The following is a 20,457-nucleotide window of genomic DNA, read 5'->3' as shown; positions in this document are numbered from 1 at the left end:
CAATTCCTGTTTGGTTGCCCACGCCCTGTTTTCTCTGTGTTTTTCCCACTTCAGCGTCCTGTTTTCTGTCTGCTGCCTCTCCCTGTTAATGGAGGGTTTGTTTGTATAAAATGTTTTACAAACTTTGCTTCTGCCTTTGCTAACACAGTCACCAGGAATCATGCAGTTGCTACATTTGTCTGCTCCAGTTGAAAATATGTATTCATTTCCTTCTAGTTCAAACTTAGTTCATGTGTTTGTATGTGTCTAGGCTGAAGTTGTTACGTGTGTCTGCTCTGCCTGATGTCACTTGTGCTTTGAACATGGTTAATGTTGCATTTTGTATCTCTCTAGGCTGAAGTTACTACATGTGCCTGTTCTGTCTGATTGCACTTGTTGTACTTTAGACGTGGCTGATAATACCTTTTGTGCCCAGGCTGAAGTTGCTTCATTTGTCTGCTCTGTCTGGGTGCACTTTTCATTTGGACAGGGTTGATGCTGCATTTTGTGTCTAGGCTGATGTTGCTACATTTCTCTGTCTGATTGCACTTGATGTAGGTTGACGTTGTATGATGTTGCATTTTGTGTCTAGATTGTAGTTGTATATTTGTCTGCTCTGTCTGATTGTACTTGTACTTTGGACGTGGTTGATGTTGCATTTTGTGTCTAGGCTGATGTTGCTACATTTGCCTGCTTCTGTCTGAAGGCACCTTAAGTTTAGATATGGTTGGTGTTGCATTTTGATTTTAGGCTGAAGTTGCTACATTTGTCTGCTTCTGTCTGGGTGCACTTCTAGTTTAGATGTGGTTAATGTTGCTTTTTGTGTGTAGGCTGAAGTTGCTACAATTTGTCTGCGCTCTCTGACTTCGCTGGTTGTATTTTAAATCAGCGGATTATGTTTCATCATTTGTTGCAGCTAGTTCTAATGTGTATATTTATAAGAATTTACTTCTGCTCGTTTATTTTGGAAACTCTTTTCTCCTCTGTGCACAGGGAAATTATGCAGCTGTCTCCCTTTCGACCTCTTTTTCGCTCTTACTCTTTCCATCTTTACACCCCTCTTTCTCTCTCCCTTTTCCATCCTAACACTGTCTCTCTCTCTCTCTCTCTCTTTCTCTCTCTCTCTCTCTCTCTCTCTTCCACCTCACACATTCTCACACCCCCTTGCTCTCTTTCAAATCTACAAGCTTTTTCCCCTTTCTCCTTTGCACTTTTGCCTCCTCGCACCCCCACGTTTTCTCCCTCTCTCCCGCCTCTTCTTCAGGCAGACTTTCCCTCTTTAACACACACTCTTTCTCAACCCCTCTGTGGTTCTCTCCTGTTGCCAAACAAGTATACTTTCTCTCTCGCCATGAAACAAACGATTTCCCATGATCGTCTTGCACAGACTATCTACCCATCCATCTATCCATCTGTTCCCTTTCATTCCTCCTCTCTCCTCCGTTTCTTCCCCTCTCGCATTCCCTGTCTCTGTTTCCTGATTTCTTTGTCTTCGTCTGTTTCAGGTTCACTATTTCTCCTACGTCCCTCGTCCCCCTAAAAAAACATGTGCTTCCTAACCCCCTTCCCAAATCATTTCTGTGTGTTGAACACTTCGTGGTAGATAATCTAGGCCCCGAAGGTATGCTGAGGCCTTCATAAGTATTCATTGATGTGGTGATATGAGCTTCAGTCCAAACACTTCTCTGAAATCAATAGACAACGCTGCCATGAGATATTGTTTAGATGCATTTGGCCTTTTTGAGGTGTTCAGTGGCAGTGCGCGTGCTCACCGGGGACACGTAACAGCCTTCTCTTGCTGTCATATGATCGTGTTTAAATACATGTGTCATTTGTGAGGTCTTCAATGACAGTGAGCGTGCTCTCCTGGGAGTCGATAAAAGTGTCCTCTTGATGTCACAGGATATTGCTTAAAGATATGTGGCCCCTGTGTTGTTTTCTGTGGCAGTGCACGTGCTCACCAGGGACACTATAGCATTGTCCCTTTGTCATATGATAATGTTTAAGTGCATGCGGCCTCTGTGGGGTGTTCAGTGGCAGTGTACGTGCTCAGCAAGGACACGATAAAACTAAAAGCCTTTTCTTGCTGCCATATGATAGTGTTTAAATACGTGTCCTTTTTGTGGGGTGTTCAGGGGCAGTTCACGTGCTCACCAGAAACACGAATAAAACTAAAAGCCTTCTCTTGCTGTCATATGATCGTGTTTAAGCACACGTGGCCTCTGTTAGGTGTTCAGTGGCAGTGCACGTGCTCACCAGGGGCACGATAGCAGCATTCTCTTGTATGATAGTGTTTAAACGCACGTGGCCTCTGTGAGGCGTTCTGTGGCACTGCACGTGCTCACCAGGGGACGGTAACAGTGTCCTCTTGCTGTCCTATGATAGTGTTTAAGAACACGTGGCCTCTGTGGCAGTGAACGTGCTCACCAGGGGACAGTAACAGCACGCCTCTAATAGTCATAAACAAGTGTTTACGTGTACCTGGCCTCTTCAAGGTGTGTGGCAATGGGCGTGCTCCGCGGGGGCACGGTACCAGCATGCCCCTGCTGTCACTACAGTGTTTACCTTCATGCGGCCACTGTGATGCGTTGTGTAGCAGCGAGCCCGCCCCCCGGGGCACGGTTCTAGCATGCGCGTGTTGTCATTAGGCAGATATTACGTACATTTTTGGCCTCTTCGGGGTGTTGTGTGATAGTGGCTATCCTCCCCAGGAGCATAACATTACGCCTCTTCTTGCCATTACGCAGTGTTTACGGATATGTGGTCTTTTTGAGGTGCTCTGTGGTAGCGAAAACGTGAGAAAAACACACACATATATATATAGATAAAGGCCTTGAGTGTGGAAATTGAATTTTCCACAGTTCTACGCAGTATTCATTTTGCCATGCCATGTGCACCCCTGGTATAGTTTTATGTTAGTGCCTCTTTGTGCTCTTGCATATCTTAAGAACATACAATTGTGTCCCTGCCGGCTGCCGTGTGCAGACGGTGCTCGGTTAGGCCTACATGTTCCCTCTATGTAAAAGTGTTTGTGTGTGTGTGTGTGTGTGTGTATATATATATATATGTGTGTGTGTGTGTGTGTGTGTATGTGTGTATATATGTGTGTTTGTGTGTGTATATATATATATATATATATATATATATATATATATATATATATATATATATATATATATATATATATAGTCGTTGGCACTAATTGCTTTGGCACTAATTGTCGCTATATTTGTCTATTTGGTATCTAGATGTCTATATAGGCTTGTTTATGTCGTTCTCTCCCATGTTGTTGTGGGTGCTGGAATCTCAGTTGCCCCTCATGTCTGGATGATGGTGTATGCTTTGGTATCCACTTTAGTGGGTGTCTGCGTGTGTTGGTTGTAACTGGAGTCTGTCTGCGCTTATTTGCCCTTTTATGGCACCCCCAGCAGACCCCGCCAGCCCCTGGAAAGCCCCAGTGTGGTGCAGCCCTGCAGGGCTGAACATGCCGTCCTTGCGGTGAGAGTGGGTGGCTGCCGGGCCCAGATAGTCCCGTGGCGCTGGTGTTAACCTGCAGCTGAAAGGTCAGCGGGTGACGTGATGGCGGCCGGGTCGATCCTGGGTCTTGACCTTGACTCTGGCAATTAATAACAGGGATTCGTTTCTTAATCGTTAACTCGGTCGGCTGAGGCCAGGACAGGGGCTGGGGGCAGGGGCCGGACTCCTGGACATGGCAGTCTCGGGAGAGGCCGCTGCTGAAACTGGGCAGACGGAATACTGATAGGAAAACCTGAAATAGGACTTGTTTAAGAGCAACTGAGTTATTACACGATAGTTCCTCTATTACATTCAACACCACCTATTATCCGTGTGTTGTATGCTACAGTTCCTAAAAGAGAATACTCAACAATTCACACATTTTTCTAAAGTATTGCCGAAATCTCGACCATATTTGCTGTTTACGCTTGAAAATGCCATTGAATTTAGAAGGAAAGCATTTGATATTTTTTTTTAACTTGTATTATATTAAGGACTATGCCTACTCTTGGTGGGAGCGTTTGCAGTGTTCTTTCGCCAATAGGTATGTGTGCATAGCAGCTCAGTGTGTGTGTGCTCATAGCGGGGGTTTGTGTGTAATGTGCGTCCTGCGTCTGTTTTTCATTTCCATCGAAGTTTCATGGCGTAGCGTGCGCGCGCTGGCGTACGCACGCCGCGCGTGTTTACATTTGGGCCTGTGTGGTTGGGCAAGCTGGTAAAGTCTGACGATGTGCGGTGCAAGAGAGTGTTTGCTGATCTGCGTTTCACACTTTTTTTGTATAGGTGTGTTTGTGTATGAGTGTGACTAGTTTCCTGCGTATGTATTAGTGTGCGGGAGCCTCCGAGTATCTCAGGCATACATGGGCACTCCTGTCACCGCATGAAAGTTTGCAGCAAGTACTGTTTGATACTGAATGTTAAGGTCTGCACATATCCTGAAAGTAGGTATAAGTGTGCTTGAACCGGTGTTTGTTGGCTTAAATGTGTCTCCTTACAAATAAACAATGTTTGTGTCTGGTTGGCTGTGAGCGGATCTGTGCTAGTTCGCACGCCCTTGCACTCTTTGGCCTGTTCTTTCTTTCTTGCATTCCTTCTCATTCACTTTTCATTCGCGCTCTCTCTCTCTCTCTCTCTCTCTCTCTCTCTCTCATTCTGCATCTCTTTCATCAACACACTCTCTCACTTTCTTTTTCTCTCCCTCTCTCTTCCGCTTGCTTCATTGCTTCCTTTCTGTGTTTCTTTCATTCTCTCTCCCCGGCTTCAGGTCTTCTCAAATCCACATCCCTTCTCTTTCTGTCCTTCTCTTTCTCCTGCTCTGTCTCTCTTCTCCGTCACTTATAGTCTCACCTCTCATCTCCTATTCAAGTGCGCTCTCTTGTTCCATCTTGCTGTTTATAAACACTTTTACGTTTTTATCCGTCTCCCACTCTTCCTCGCTCACGTTTCTCCTTACTTCTCTTCGCTCACACAATATCAGCCACTCTTACCTCTTGTTTTTCTCTCTTCGATCTCTCTGTCACCCCTCTCACTTCCTCTTCTATTTTGTACTTATTGTATCCTCCGCTCTATTTCTTCCACTGCCTTTGACTTGCTTTTTCTCTCCCTGTTCACCTCCTTTCTCCGATCTCACATACTTTCTCTCTATTATGGCTCAATCTCCCTCTTCATCTCTCTCCATCACTCTCTGTGGCTTTAGCTAACCTCCCCGCCCCCCATCTCACTTAACGCCACCTCTCTCCCTCCTCTTCTTTGCCCCATTCAGCCTTCCTCTCATGTCTCTCTTCTCCCTCTCTCCCTGGCCTGTCTCTCACTCTCCTCTCACCTCCTATATTCCTGTGTCTTCCATTTCTCTCTCGCTCTCTCCTTCCCTCGTGTGCAGCCCGTCTCTCTCGCGCCCTCTCTATCTCAAGCGCTCTCTGCCGACCTGTCTCTCCCCCTCTTTACCTCCTCTCTCCCCAGGGGTTAACAGCCCGGCAGTCGCCTCAGCAGCTCCCACAGGTTGTTTTCCTCGTGGTCGCAACCATTCTGCACAACGCCTGCTCCCCTCGCAAAGATTTAAATTTCGCGGATGAATTACCATACACTGGTTGCCTGGTAACTAAACGCAAGCCGGGCTAAGAATATGCCAGCTTTTTGTATTCTCATTAATAAAAATGCCACTCTGACACAGCAGCATGACTTTGGCTCACTGCAGCTTCTCTAAACGCCTTCTGAGAATCCCCCCCGACTCCGCATTTAATTACAGATGATCAGGAAAGCTTGAACAGTGCGGCTCTGCTAATCTGTCTCACTAAAAGCAACGCGCAAAATATAGGCGCCCACGAAGTCCTACTTTTAATAACAAACCGCCTGTCTTCTTTTTTCTGGGACCTGCGATCTACGCTCAACGCGTAAATAATAACAACCTGACTGCCTGCTGCTTCTAGGGGCGTGAGCTCTACGCTGAACGCGTAAATGTTAATAACACCGCCCTCCCCAGAATGCGGCTTTTTGCGCAGGAGTTCTGCGCCGAAAGCGTAAATAATAACGACCCGACTCTCGCGTGAGCTATACGCTAACGGCGTAGATAAAAACAGACCTGTGGTAGGTGATGCGTGTGTGGAAAATACCCTCAAAAGGACATGTCAGGGGTTGTTATGTTTAGAGGTGATGACGTAGGTTCCTGTGAGGGATATTGTGAAGATAAACAAAACTGCACCGAGTGTCCGTGTTTACCTTAAAGCCAAATTGCACTGCGTAGTCAATACACGTCGTGTTTACCTTAAAACAAAGCTGCATTAAGTACACTAATGGGCTTATTTACAAGAACCTTACGCCACTGGACGTCACTTTTCCCCATATTAAATGTGACGCACCGCCGGCGCGAGGGGCTTGTAAATAAGCCCCAAAGTGTGTACCTACCTAACGTTTACTTCAAAACAAAACTGCATGCATCAACCAATTGTTTCCCCTACACTAAGCATCTACATTAACACCAAACGCGCGTTGCATGTACTAGGCCTTAAACCCAAACAGCACTGTGTATACTTTGTACTTACATCACAACTGTGCTGCGAGTGCTGTGCATCTTAGACCCAAACTGCGCTGGAGGGACTAGTTTATCTTTGAACAAAACTGCACCGCATTTACTACACGTTTTTCTTAAACACAGACTGAAACGCATATGCCTTGTCAGCACTGTGCCGGGCCAAGTGGGGTGAGCCATGAAGGTGTTTACTTCTGGCCTTCAAGCTGTTGTAGGTCCTTTCTGTAGTACCACTGATTTGGGACAGCAGGAGAGAGACAGACAATCTCTGGGCAGTCGAGGTCACCCCAGAGTTGAGGAACACGCAGAAGCTGTGTATATGTGATCACAAGGCCTTGTTGCCAGCCAGTGCAAACGTGGTCGGCATCGACCGACCAGTGCAAAACGCAACTATTCCACTGACCTAGCAAGGCAAATGTCAATTGTACAGATGCCTGTTTCTGTGTTCTTGTGTTGGTGCAAATGCAATTTTAAATTGCACTACTTCTTTGCACATTCTGTGTGCCCCTTTACATGCAAAGAAAGGAATCAAACATATTTTGCACAATTCCACATTTCCACATTATATGAGAGGTATTACGTCAACTCAAGACACAAATAAAGGCAAGGAATCATAAAAAGCTTGCAAAAAAATCGAGCATGCATTTATTGCTAATATATCGTTTAATGTGTGTAAGTGATTTTAACAAAAACGCAACCGTAAATAAGCCTTATTGAAAATGCAGAAAAATTTAACATTTTCATATTCTTATATACGGGGAATGAAACAAAGGGTCCCCAGTCGTTTCCCATTGGAAAAGTCAAGAAAACGCAGATTTGCTCAATTTGATATTAGGTAAGCACAACAAAGTAGAACAAAATGGCATCGCTTCAATGTTGTCGTTATGCAAGCTTATAAGTAATATGAGCCAGGAAAGGTTCCATGCGAAAATAGTCTGTTTCTTTCGCTCGGAGAAATAGATCCAAACTTGACATGCTGTAATTTTTCCTATAGCTCCAGATACTGTGGCATGCGTAAAGTTTTGCACCAGTATACACTATGGAGAAAGTTAATTTTGCACCATTGTGCCACTTTTGCAACTTAATTCATTTAATGGAAGTCGTGTTCGATTAAGGTTTTCACTTATTCCAACATATGAGCAAAATGATTCCCCATTTCTTTAATTAAAGGAACCTGGCAGAAAAATAAACTCAACTTTTTAAATGTGAAGTATTAAAGTCGTTTTGAGGCACATCTTTCTACCGTTATTTCTATACCACACAGTGAGAACATGATTCAAAACCAAAGCGCACTCCTTTTGCGAAAATTAAATCTGTATGGGATAAACCTTATTTTAAAACACATTGTATGCAATCGACTGTGTCGCGCAAAAAGCCCACTTAACACCCCAAAACTAGTTCAAGGCGCTGTACGATTTTACAGAACATACCAAATTCACATTATCTAATGGTGAAATTAACATGTTATTTACTTAGCTGATCCGGAGGCACCGACGGTAGGGGAGAGCGTATTTTCCGTCCAGGTTTTTGCCTTTTTTGATTTGAATTGCTTAATGTGACTTCTTTGGCGTTTAAATAGCAACATAACTAACAATATGGGCATCGCATGTTATGTCGGTGCCAGCAGATTACGTGTTGTGTATCTTCTGTGAGGGAGCTATGATTTGCACTTTTTAGACGGAATACTTTCCCCCAGTTTAAGAAAATGTCAGGGGAACTTCCGCACCGTTTATAATTTTTGGTAATACGTACTGAGTGTAGGCGAATACCACTTTTTTTGCTAAAGTGTAATAAGTAGGTGTCCATAAGATTACCCACACATTATACACGTTTTAGAAACATATTGTTGATGTCCTGTCCCTGCACAAATTGTGAGAGTTCGTGCCATCCAACACCAAGATGCTTTATTAAATTACGACAACAATATCAATTTTTAAAAATATTTAAAGCGCCCGGAAACGAGTAAGCGCAGAGTAAGCGCTTCAAAGTTAATATATAAACAACACTGGCGGTTCTCAGTGCCGCATTTACACTTTCATTGTAATGCACTATTTGGAATACATGGAATAACTAAAATGGAAAGTTGGAAAAATGTTTCCATTTGATTCAAGTTGCAACCTATGTATAAACTGTTGACCACATTTGGACTGCTGATCCCGCTCTCTCCGAAAATGCAAAACCTGTTTTCTTTCTGGGAATGACCTTCAGACCAAATGGGCATAGTGATATCCTTTCCACTGCAAACACTTAAGCGCAGAGTTATAACAATAAATCTCTCTCTATATATAATAGCAAACAACAGCAACACCGCTCCAAGTTGCATCTGTTTCTAGGTGCCAATTAGTAAACGACGTGGGTGTGGAATTATGTCCCTCCGAGCTGAATTTGTTGTGTTACAATAACAGGCACAGACCTGGCCGAAAATTTGGGGAACTTTTTAAATCCCATATAAGTTCGACAAGACTTTTTAAGGTTGACACTACTGTTTAAAAATGTGTACAGGCTAAGGAAAATATGACGCCACATTTGGGTGCCATTAGGAAGGTGTAGCAGGCTCGTTCTTCTCTTGTTGCATAAGTGTTGTGTCTGGCTTATTCCCAGACTTTAACCAGGGTTTTCTTTCAAGAGGTCCCGTTGATTCAGAGCTAGTTGAGGGGCGAGGAGTCAGCGAGTATTCGCAGTGCCTCTGCATGCAGTTTATCGGCACTAAAGAGGCTCTGAAATGTATTTTAAGGTGTCAGAACCTCAAAGGCAGCTAACATGTCATGCATATGCAGCGCGAATCCTCTCCCATCCTCCCGGGAATCAAGCAAGCGCGACCGGAAGTGGGGGAAGGGGGAGGGGCAACGGCTGCAAACATTTCCACTCTGCGGCAGCAAGACATGTTGTTCGTGTTAAAGTTATACTAACGCGTAATTTACATAAGACCTGTCCAGGTCAGGTAAACTATGCACTGGTACAGAAATCGAGTGCATGTTTCAGTGCTTACTAGATAAGGAATAGGCTAAACAGAATCTGCAAGAGTCCGCGTGCAATAGAGCTTAGATATTAGTCACTAAGTACAGCAGGTTCAATGTGCTCTACTTATGCAGTGGGTATATAAAGAGAATTGAAGCAAAGAGAGTTTTCTGCTCTTAAAATGTGCCTTCTTTTTGGAATAATACAGAGTTGTTACTTCACTTCACATGCTGCAAAACAGTTCTTCACACTTTGAAAAAAAAAGAATATTATTTATATATTCTGATTGTTTTTGATAAATAAACTTTTGCCGCACTTAAAGTTATTCACGACACAAATATGGCAATTTTTGCAAATTTTGCACTGCCTGTCCACTCCATTTGTGTATCCATGTGTAAATGGTTACCATAGAAGCAGCTAGACGGTACAAAACGTGTTTCGCCATTTGAAAAACAACATCACTGCAGGCCATATGCTCGGCAACAGCCATTTTGAGGACATACATATATATATGTGATCAAGCTCCCCAGTGGAGTGAAACGCGTTACCTCTAAATAAATGTTTTGAAACCTGCTACTCACTCGAGTTGGATTTCTTGATGAGCCTTTCTTTTGACTGTCTGCTGTGGCACTACGAGGTCTGCACCCTGCTGCTGCCTGTCATTCACTGACAGGCTGGGATTCCTTTACATATATATATATATATATATATATATATATATATATATATATATATATATATATATATATATATATATATATATATATATATATATATATATATATATATATATATATATATATATATATATATATATATATATATATATATATATATATATATATATATATATATATATATATATATATATATATATATATATATATATATATATATATATATATATATATATATATATATATACAGGGCTCGAGTCGGGGTACCACGCGGGTGGACGGAGTCCTCCTACTTATTTTACTGGGGGGACGCCATCCCCACTGCCAAACAGCTGGACTTAACTCTTTGGCCTCTCTGGGACGAGGAGCTCGGCACCTTTATATATATATATCCTGGGGAAAAATTATATATATAATCGAGCCAGTGCTTCGAGATGGGGGCCACCTGCACTCTTTTTAGGGGGCCAGTACTTACTTTACCTCATCAGACATTGAGCAAGAGAGAGAAAGACACAAAAGGTGGAAAGACAGAAAAAGACGGAAAACCATGATAAATTGAGAAAGCGTGGATGAAAAAGAACAAGCAATAGTTAATATTATGGGGCAGGGAGTGTATGGTGGTGGAAGAAAGAGGCAGGGGGTGGAATCAAAACTACTCTGCTTTGGTATTCGGCAATCCTAACATTCGCTAGAACTGGCTTCGGGCACCTGAGAAAAACAAGTGGGCAATAGCATTTGCTATTTTTGTTTAAAGCTTTATTTGTTCAATCAATTAATTAATCACAGACCCATAACAAAAAAAGAAGCAATGTCTCAAAAATCCATAGTTCCAGTACAATAAATAGTAATGTACAATATGCAATATGAGTCTTAGATGCTAAAAAAGGACATCTTTATCTGTATAAAATGCATAAAACTGACACACTGTAATGACATGTAATATACTAGAGTTCTTATGACTACCAGTGATTATCTAAATGTGTTTATTCCACTCTTTGTGCTACAGTACTTATAGATTTTTATCTTCTCCCCAGATTTGTTTACATTTCTGATTAGCCCATATCCTAAGGGAATAGCGCTCTTCTCCTGCTTTACTCATTTTGGCTACCCATTGTGCGGATTTTGGTGTATCCGGTAATCTCAAATTTTGTAAAATCCGGGACCTGGATATTAAAGCACCATTAAAAACAAATAGTTTTTGTTGCGCAGCTAAAGTTGGATTAGAGATCCCAAATAAAATAGCCATAGGATGGGGATCTAGGTTATGATTAAATTGCCTACTGACCGACTGAAAGATCCTAGTCCAATAATCTGCCAATTTGGGGCAGGACAAGCATATATGAAACCATTCCCCTCTTAAATGATTATATATATTTTACAAATTGAGCTCTCTCTCTCTCTCTCTCTCTCTCTCGCTCTCGCTCTCTCTCAATATATATATATATATTGAAACAACAAGCAAGAGTTAATATTATGGGGCAGGGAGTGTATGGTGGTGGAAGAAAGAGGCAGGGGGAATATATATATATATATACACAGATACACAAAAGTGTAACAGGCACAGCCTACAGATGTTTGTCCTGCCACACTTTATCAAGGCATGCTTGAGTAATTCAAGACATGTGATTTAAATTCAAATGAGTGGGCTTCAATTCCTTGTGTTTGGGTACCATGAAAACGTATACGAAGGGCTCCTCTTTTTTGGATGTGCATCCCCTGCAGGCTTATTACGCTTGTGCCTAGTTTCTGTAATCTTTCCCTGACTGAAGTGACTTATTTACAGGGTATTTGAAAAACTGATTTAGTTTGGGGAAAACAGTTATGTGAACAGGGAGCTGCAGTCAGATTTCCATGTCAGTTAATGTCTTATAGATCCTGCACTCATGGCAGCTTCAGGGCTGTGAACTATTATTATATGTTACATATTCTAAGGAACACCCAGCTCCCTTTTCAGGGTTTCAAAGAGGCTCAGAGGATGTAGGGATGTAACTATCACTAGTGCAGAAGGGTCAGTGGATTCCGGATGGCCCTCCAGACCTGGCTGTTCGAATGAGCCTCCGAGGCCTGCAAGCGCCTGGATAACATGTGGTGACTAGCCACGCTTTATAAATCCTGATTGATTGATTAATTGGCACTTGGGCCTTGTGGTCTGATATGCCCACTGTACTTCATTTATACCTTTTTTATTGCTAAACCATGGGGTGTCCATTCTTCTTGCATTACGGCAAATGACGCGCTTGCTACACCTCTGAGTGGATGTCCTGTACAGACATAGGAGGTCAGATCGCAAACATGTTTGGCTGAGGCTTTTTCATGTCCTTGGTGGTAAATTAAGGCAGTGCTTGCTCCAAACACCTTTTACCCCTGTATTATGAAAACAGGATTCTGGAATTGGTAATGCACAAGAAGAATCAATGTACATATTTGTTATTTGGCATTTTGTTGTGCTAACGTCACCTGTTGTTTTTTTATACTTCTGTGTTTTTGTGCTGCATTATTGCAATGCAATTTTCTTGTACCGCAGTTGCTGCTTTTGTTCTATTTTTACTGTCTTGTTGTGATGCGCCATGCTATTTTTTTAATGCGTTATCCTGTTGCTCCCTGTGGTTACTGTCATTTTCAACTGTTTCTCGAGATGGGCCAATACATGTGGCTGCATTTTCAGTTAAACGCAGCACATGCTTTGGAAGTTCCTGTAAGCAGAAACCACCTACCACTGTCTAAGGTGATAAAACAGCACTGGTCCCACTCTTTAACTATTAAAGACAGCAGCCAGTCCAAAACTGTGTTAAAGACAGAGCCTAAATCTAGCTCTTATGGGGTTATGGTGTTTGTTCTTCAGCCCCTGAATATCGGTCAGCAAGAGAGCATGTGTTTTATCCTAAAGATCTATACTTCGATTGATTCCAAACGCATAATTTCACTTTAATTCGATGCCAATGCCAAACTTTTTTTTCTTTCCATATTAGCTGAAAACTATATATACATGCAGAATTTGTGTGCTCTGTCTGTGCATGTTTCCTTTTACAATCCTGATCAAGGTTAAACATGAAATTTATAGTACATATTTGGTTATTAAAAACAGTAGTGGTTTCAAAACTTGTAATACACAGGAATGATGTAATACAGATATATTATTTTACACAATTCATTTGAAATATAGCTTTCTACCAATGGGAAGCCTAGGAATGAGAACATCTGACTGATTTGCTTTTTACCAATTCGTCTCTACGATTATTCACTTCAAAGCATACTATCCAACTTATTCACTTTAATTTGTGGAGTCTGCTTTCTTTCTCATAAAGACAATACAAACATTTATACATCAGAAGTCTATTGTTAACTGAACATTGCTAAGAGCAACCTTTAACCCCTTCCACGCTGCGCATATTTCTCCCTGTGTGGGGGTTTTATTGATTCAGCGGGATTCGGACGGCCCCCGGCCGTCGTCAGCACACTCCCACCGTGACGTCGGACGGCCGGGGGCCGTCTAAAGCACACATGGGGTTAATATCTTGTACCTGCAGATAAAAAATACTTTTAAATCAGTAAAATAATTTCCACTAATACCCCTCCTACCAACCACCATAGATTAACAGTTTTTATTTATTTTTTATTGCAGTACACAGAAAACAAATGTATCTGTGTTAGCGTTTAACTTACTGTTTTCAATGTCATCTTCCTGTGTAAATCAATGAACCCAAAGTAAGCCAAAGTAATGCATGTCATATACAAATATACACATGTATAATAAGCTATTCTCCATGTACTACCATCTTTGGGTTCTGGTGACATCACAAATCATTTTGTTGTTTATTGTTACAATGGTTTTATACAACCATACAACACGATTACACATATTGGTCCTGATTCACAAAGGTAAACTTACACTTTTGTGCAACTTTAAATCTTTTTGGATATTGACGAACAGCAAGTTTAATTTTATATATAGTAATTTTATGACTGAGGAGACTACGCGCATAAAAAGATAGGAGAGGACTATCTTTTTATGTGCAGAGTCTCCACACTTGTAAAATTGCTATTAGTAAAATTAAAATTACAGTTTTTCGCTACCAAAAAAATAGTAAACTTACATAAAAAGTGTAAGTTTCCTTTGTGAATCAGATCCCATGAATCCTCTAATTCTCTTACTCTTTTTTCCTCTCTCTTCTTGTGCAGATGTATATTTCCCCGTGCATGTCTCAATGAGGAGTGTAACCATAAGACACTATGCGCTGTATCTTATTGCTTTGTCAATTGTTTATGTAAGATTTCTCCACAGATTTACACATGCATTGGTCAGGTTTACAGTCATTGAAGAGTAGTTCCACCATCTATTAGGCCTCATTTTTGATATCGCTGTGATGTTAAAGAGTGAGACAGAAGGAGAAAGAGCCAAAGAGGCAGACAAACACCCAGGCACATACACCGAAGAACAGCCACATTCCCACAGAGAAGGCAAAAGAGAAGCGAGGCTGAACAGATGTTTATTTATTAAATTAGGGAGCCAGGGAGAGAAAGATACCAAAAATACACGGACATAAACACAAAGAGACACACAGATACTTCTGCAGAGTTAGAGAAAGTGAGAGTAATATAGAGAGTCATGCAGAAAGAGACAGATGAAAAGACAGAGACGCGGACTCATGCAGAGTAACAAACCCAGATAAATACAGAAATTCAGGGAGTGAGTGAGAGGAGCTCACACACAAATGCAGAGAAATACAAACAAGGAGTGAGCAAAACAGAGTCTGAGAGTCATGCACAGACAAACCCATTGAGACAAAGTTGCATTTACAGAGAGCCAGAGGCAGAGAGACACACAGCCACAAACATATAGATACAACAGAAGACGCAGAGAAACATAAACACCAAACAGAGAGACTATTGCACACACAAATTCACATTTATGATAATAGATGTTTTTGCCACTTTAATTTTCTACTGAGAAGGTACCCCTACACCACAAATAAAAATTGACTCATACACACCAAACTTATATCAGCATAACACATAACAAACAAAACCCACTGCCCAACCACATCCCCCCAGTTATTTTGGCTAAAGATGGATTGTGAATTGTGACCAATAACCTATTTTTCCACTTACCCGAGACACAAAATTCATACTGAGCATTGCAAATACGAATCCTCCTGGCTGGCATGTGACCATATTAATGAAGACCTAAAGCTACATATACCAAACATCAATAACCTGAGTTAGTCAAATATGACCAAACATATACATTAAAATGCATAACAACTGCGGTCACACTACTTATGATTCTGCTCAAACAATCAGAAAGCAGACTCCACTCTGTGACAGATTCCGAGACTCACTGAGATCAAGGTCTGGAAATATTCGGACTCCAACACTGAAATATTATGTTATGTTATATATTACAGCAATATATCAAGTGTGCACCTACCCTGGGGTGTCTTGGCGCTGAAATCAGGTCATAGTAATAGCAACTAATGTGATATAACATTCTCTTTAACATAACACAGCCTAACTTACTACCCTATACCTCATCAAACATACGAAGAGATAGATGTACAGACAGAGATCCAGGTACATGGACATAAACACATCCAGTTTCACAGACACTCACCCACTGGGAATTAGAAATAGAGCAAAAGAAAAAGTAGAAAAGAAAGAGAGAGAAGGGGTGGAAATGACAGAAAAGTCAGGGGCGTAACTTGGTCACTAAGATTGAAAGGTGTGTGAGCTACAGAGTTTCCAACAATCACTCTGTCATAGAATGTTAAGATACATTATAGACAAGCTGGGAGCATGAGAGGGACTTTAGGGGCAGTCGAAAGGGAGAAGAATGTGGATTGGAGAGGGTCCCAGGTGAGAGAAAACAATATTTGATCAAATACCCTACATTTTTGAAGACTTTCAAAACAGACTCTGTGCTCTTTTGACTGTGTGTATGTAAAAATGTCTTGTGAAATTCGACAGACACCGTACCACACTGACTGAAAGCACATGTACCCAACTATTTGCCAGAAAATACATTTATTATGCCGGTGTTACACCCCAAATAACCCCTTAAAGCTACGCTCCTGTAAATGGTGGCCAGGATACATGGTCATAAGGATAGGCAAAGCCACAGACAAACACGGACAGCACAAGAGAGTGAAGGGGAGTCATACATAAATAAAGACAGAAAGCGACCTAGACACAAACCCTGAGACTTAAACACACATACAGCCATAGCCACACATCAACAGCAAAAGACAGAGTCAAAGACTGACAGAGAGACGCAGAAAGAGGGACAGGCAGAGAGAACTGCAGGGGTAGAGACTAGGCCAGGGCGTAATCTCACACAATTGCTGCATTTTGCATTAAGCTTGTTAGACAAAATTACCGAAATAACTCCATTGAACAATGTTCCCTAATTTCAAGTCCTTTGGGGTAAAAATCTTGAAGGGGAACTACATGAAGAGAACTCGAGCCATTGCTATTCACTGCACTCAGTTTTTTGCTCAAAATGCATCATCGCGTCCAAAAGGCCCATAGGAATGAATGGGGAGTATTCCTTATTTGCGATTAGCAATTAGCTAATCGCAAATAAGATAGCGATTTAAAGGGTGCCAGGGGTGTCCAGAAGACACCCTGTAGCACCCCTTAAATGCTAATTTAAACAGGTGTTGCACACACACATGTCCAAAGGACATGTGTGTGTGCAACATGCAACTCAGAAAAATGCTTTTAAAAGCATTTTTCTGAGTTTTCGCTATTTACCACGAGGTTTGACCTCGCGGTAAATAGCGAGAGATTCCTTAATGTAATTCCTCGCAAATTTGCGAATTCCCTATTACCGAGTTTTGCATTTGGGATGATGAATCCCAAATGCAAAAATTGCACTCGCAAAGGGACACGTTCTGAGAATCTGGCCCTTTGCGAGCGCAATTACCTTTAATGAATCAGGCTGTTAGTATGAAAATAAATGTTGTATTATAACTTTTACTTCCACATTCAGAGTCGCCCCTGTCCAGAAAGGGCATACACAAGATTGCACCATGCCACTCTATACACCAAAAGAAAAGAAACTGCCTGTCTGAAATGTAAACATTTTACATGTGTCCCAGGAGAGTGTTCATTAACAGAATGTTAATAATCTGAAGTTATTATACATTGTATTTTTCAAAATAAAATGGTTTTCTGCGTTCTTCATGCTGTCCTTGCAGAGGGATCTTTCCTTGAGCTGCACATGTCCATTCTCGCTGTGAGCCACATTTGTGTCAGATTTTCTATCGTCATTTAATATTTAAAGAATGAAACAATTATCATGTGTTGATGAAAGAAAATTAAAGCAAGGAAAGGCAAGGTAACCTCTGCTTTGTTGGGGTAGGTATGCTACATTGCCTTTTCTGCCCAACTAACACCAGATTTCAACATTTTTCAACATTTTCAAAACCTGCAGATAGTGTTAACAGGGGCTTTGCTCATGTATATGAGGTCAGTGCCTCACGGATATTCTATGGCTGCCATTTTATGAATGAGGCCTTTTAGGAGTGTAACAAAGCAGGCACCAAAAGGGGGAAAGACAGAGAGAAGGGGCAGTGACAGTTTTCATAGAGAAAACTCTCCTCCAACTGTTGTTACAAGTTCCTAGACGGTCCTCCCCTTCTTAATCCCCTTCCCCAGGATTCAATGGGGAAATTTCACAATGCCTTGGTGGGTTAGACTTGCATGGGTTTAAAAGAAGAAAAAAAACATCACGTTTGATAGAAAAGGGGATGGAGGTAAAACACTTCTTTAAAAAACTGATTTACCATTGGTCGTAGATTTCCAGTTTGGGAAAGCAGTGTCAAAGCCGAGCAGGCAAGAGTTCTACTTTTGTATTTTTTTTTGGGGGGCAGGAGCCAATGTAATACTCCATTCTACTTTCTTTACCAGGTGCTTCCATGGGAATTTATAGACTTTTCAGAGGCTGAGCTAGGTCAGTGGCCAGCAGTGTTTCATGAGGTGTCAGTAACAAGACGTGCAGTTTCAAATTCTAATATTAATACAAATATAAAAACATGTGTTTTGGCATTCATGTCGCAGTTCTGTGAACGGTAGGCGTTACGAATACCTCAACTAATAATATTCACTCTTCCTAATTGGTAGGACAGAAGGCTGAGGTGTTCTTGCTGTGATCCAGAACTCTATGCTCAACAAAATTAGAGCCTAATTTACTTTTAGAAATATGTGTGTGTGTGTGTATTGAAAATGCATTTTTTTTAATTTGCTTATTACTTTTGACCCCTTTGATGGATTTGCATACAGTTTAGCACCTACATTCCAGCATGCCAATTTTCATGCAGATATATTCAGGCAAAAAAAGTTAAGGCAGATTAAAAGTTATATCTCATTTTAGACCACATTGGAAATTTTCCTCATGATCACAATTCGAACAGCTGAATGGATTTACACCAAACTTGGCTTCCAAGTAGATCTTTATTCAGAGAGCGTTTGTAGGTTTTGTGCTTTTGTACAGCAGTGGCAATTGAGATATGTTGATTCTCTACTAATCCCGAAATTCAAGAAGCAAATAAATCCAGTTGAACGAGGGAATCTTTTCTCCCCTCGTCCCTTTTGGACTCACAGTGGATTGAACGCAGGGCCTGGCTATAGGCACGGCTCCCTGGTCAAAGACAGTGTGCAGTCTGTAGTAGCCATCAGTGGACATGTTTGGCGCAGAGCAGCCAGGCCCTGAGGCCATCCCCCACTGCGCACGGCAAAAGGCTTTGCACAGTGGGGGGCTATACATTTTGGGGTATACCTACAAAGAAGTGACTGAGTGCAGTGTTTCCTTTCTTGGCTTAATGCTGTATAATATTTACAACAATACTGTGCAGCCCTCAGCGCTGGTGCTAGTTTCAGCTGCCTAGCGCCAACGCAGGCACCCTTGCGCCAAAGTGCATGCGTTATAGGGAATGATTGTTTGGCTGGATGACTGGATACATATATATATATATACATATACATATATATACATATATATATATATATACGCATACACACACACACATATATATATATATATATATATATATATATATTATGCGCAGGAAGGTGTCCCTTCCTGCACATAAACAATCTTAAATGGTGATTTGTAACTTCTGTGTGTGCTGCTTTGTGCAGCACACATAGAATTTGCAACTTGTCATTTTTAAAATGATTGTTTATGTGCAGGAAAGGACACCTTCTTGTACATAAACAATCATGCATGGCGTTTTGCTGTTTTTGTGTGTGCTGCACAATGCAGCACACATAAAAACAGCAAAACCGAGGAGAAATAAAGATTTCCCCTTGTTGCGCCGTGTTAAGACCAATTTTACCCTGATATTAATTTAGGTGCTACCCCATATTTACGTAACTCTTGTAAACATGGGGCAGTGTCAAAATCAAAGGGTGTTGCTGCGGATTGCCCACAGCAACACCCAATGCACACCCCCTTCACGCTAAGTATAGCGTGAAAGGGTGCCTTGTTTACAAGGCAGCGTTAAGTCACGTTAAGTGGTTTAACGCTGCCTCATAAATAAGGCAAAGCCCGTATCGCCACCACAGCGTCAAAAAAGTGATGTTCTTGTGCCGATAGGGCTAGTAAATATCAGCCTGATTCATCAAGGTGAGTATTTGCTATTCCTTAATAGCGATTATTAAGGAATTGCTATTAAGGAATAGCAAAATGCTATTCACCAAGAAATCACTAAATAAATTGCGATTTCTAATTATTCCTTAATTGCGATTAGCAAATTGCTAATCACAATTAAGGAATATCTCCCCATTCATTCCTATGGGCCCAAAGGCCCATAGGAATGAATGGGAAGACATTTCAATGTGCGAATCGCAATTAGCGATTCGCATATTGAAATTGCGATTTCAAGGGTGCAGGGGTGTCCAAAGGACACCCTGTAGCACCCCTGAAATGTATGCTACATTGGTGTTGCACACATACATGTCCCAAGGACATGTGTGTGTGTAACATGAAACTTAGAAAAATGCATTTAAATGCATTTTTCTAAGTTTCCGCTATTTACCACGAGGTTTGACCCCGCGGTAAATAGCGGGAAATTTTTGCGAATTCTCAATTTAAAAATGTTTCAAGAATAGCATTTAAGGAATCTCTAATAGAGATTCCTTAAATGCTATTCCTCGCAAATATGCAAATTCTTAAATAGCGATTTTTGCATTTGGGATGATGAATCCCAAATGCAAAAATACCGCTCGCAAAGGGCCAAATTCTCAGAATCTGGCCCTTTGCGACCGGATTTAACAATGATGAATCAGGCTGTAGGTCCCTAA

This window comes from Lissotriton vulgaris, chromosome 8 (genome assembly GCF_964263255.1).
Source record: "Lissotriton vulgaris chromosome 8, aLisVul1.2, whole genome shotgun sequence".
In the NCBI taxonomy this organism is placed as follows: domain Eukaryota; kingdom Metazoa; phylum Chordata; class Amphibia; order Caudata; family Salamandridae; genus Lissotriton; species Lissotriton vulgaris.
The sequence above is the reverse complement of the archived record's forward strand: the minus strand, read 5'-3'. Positions refer to the sequence as shown.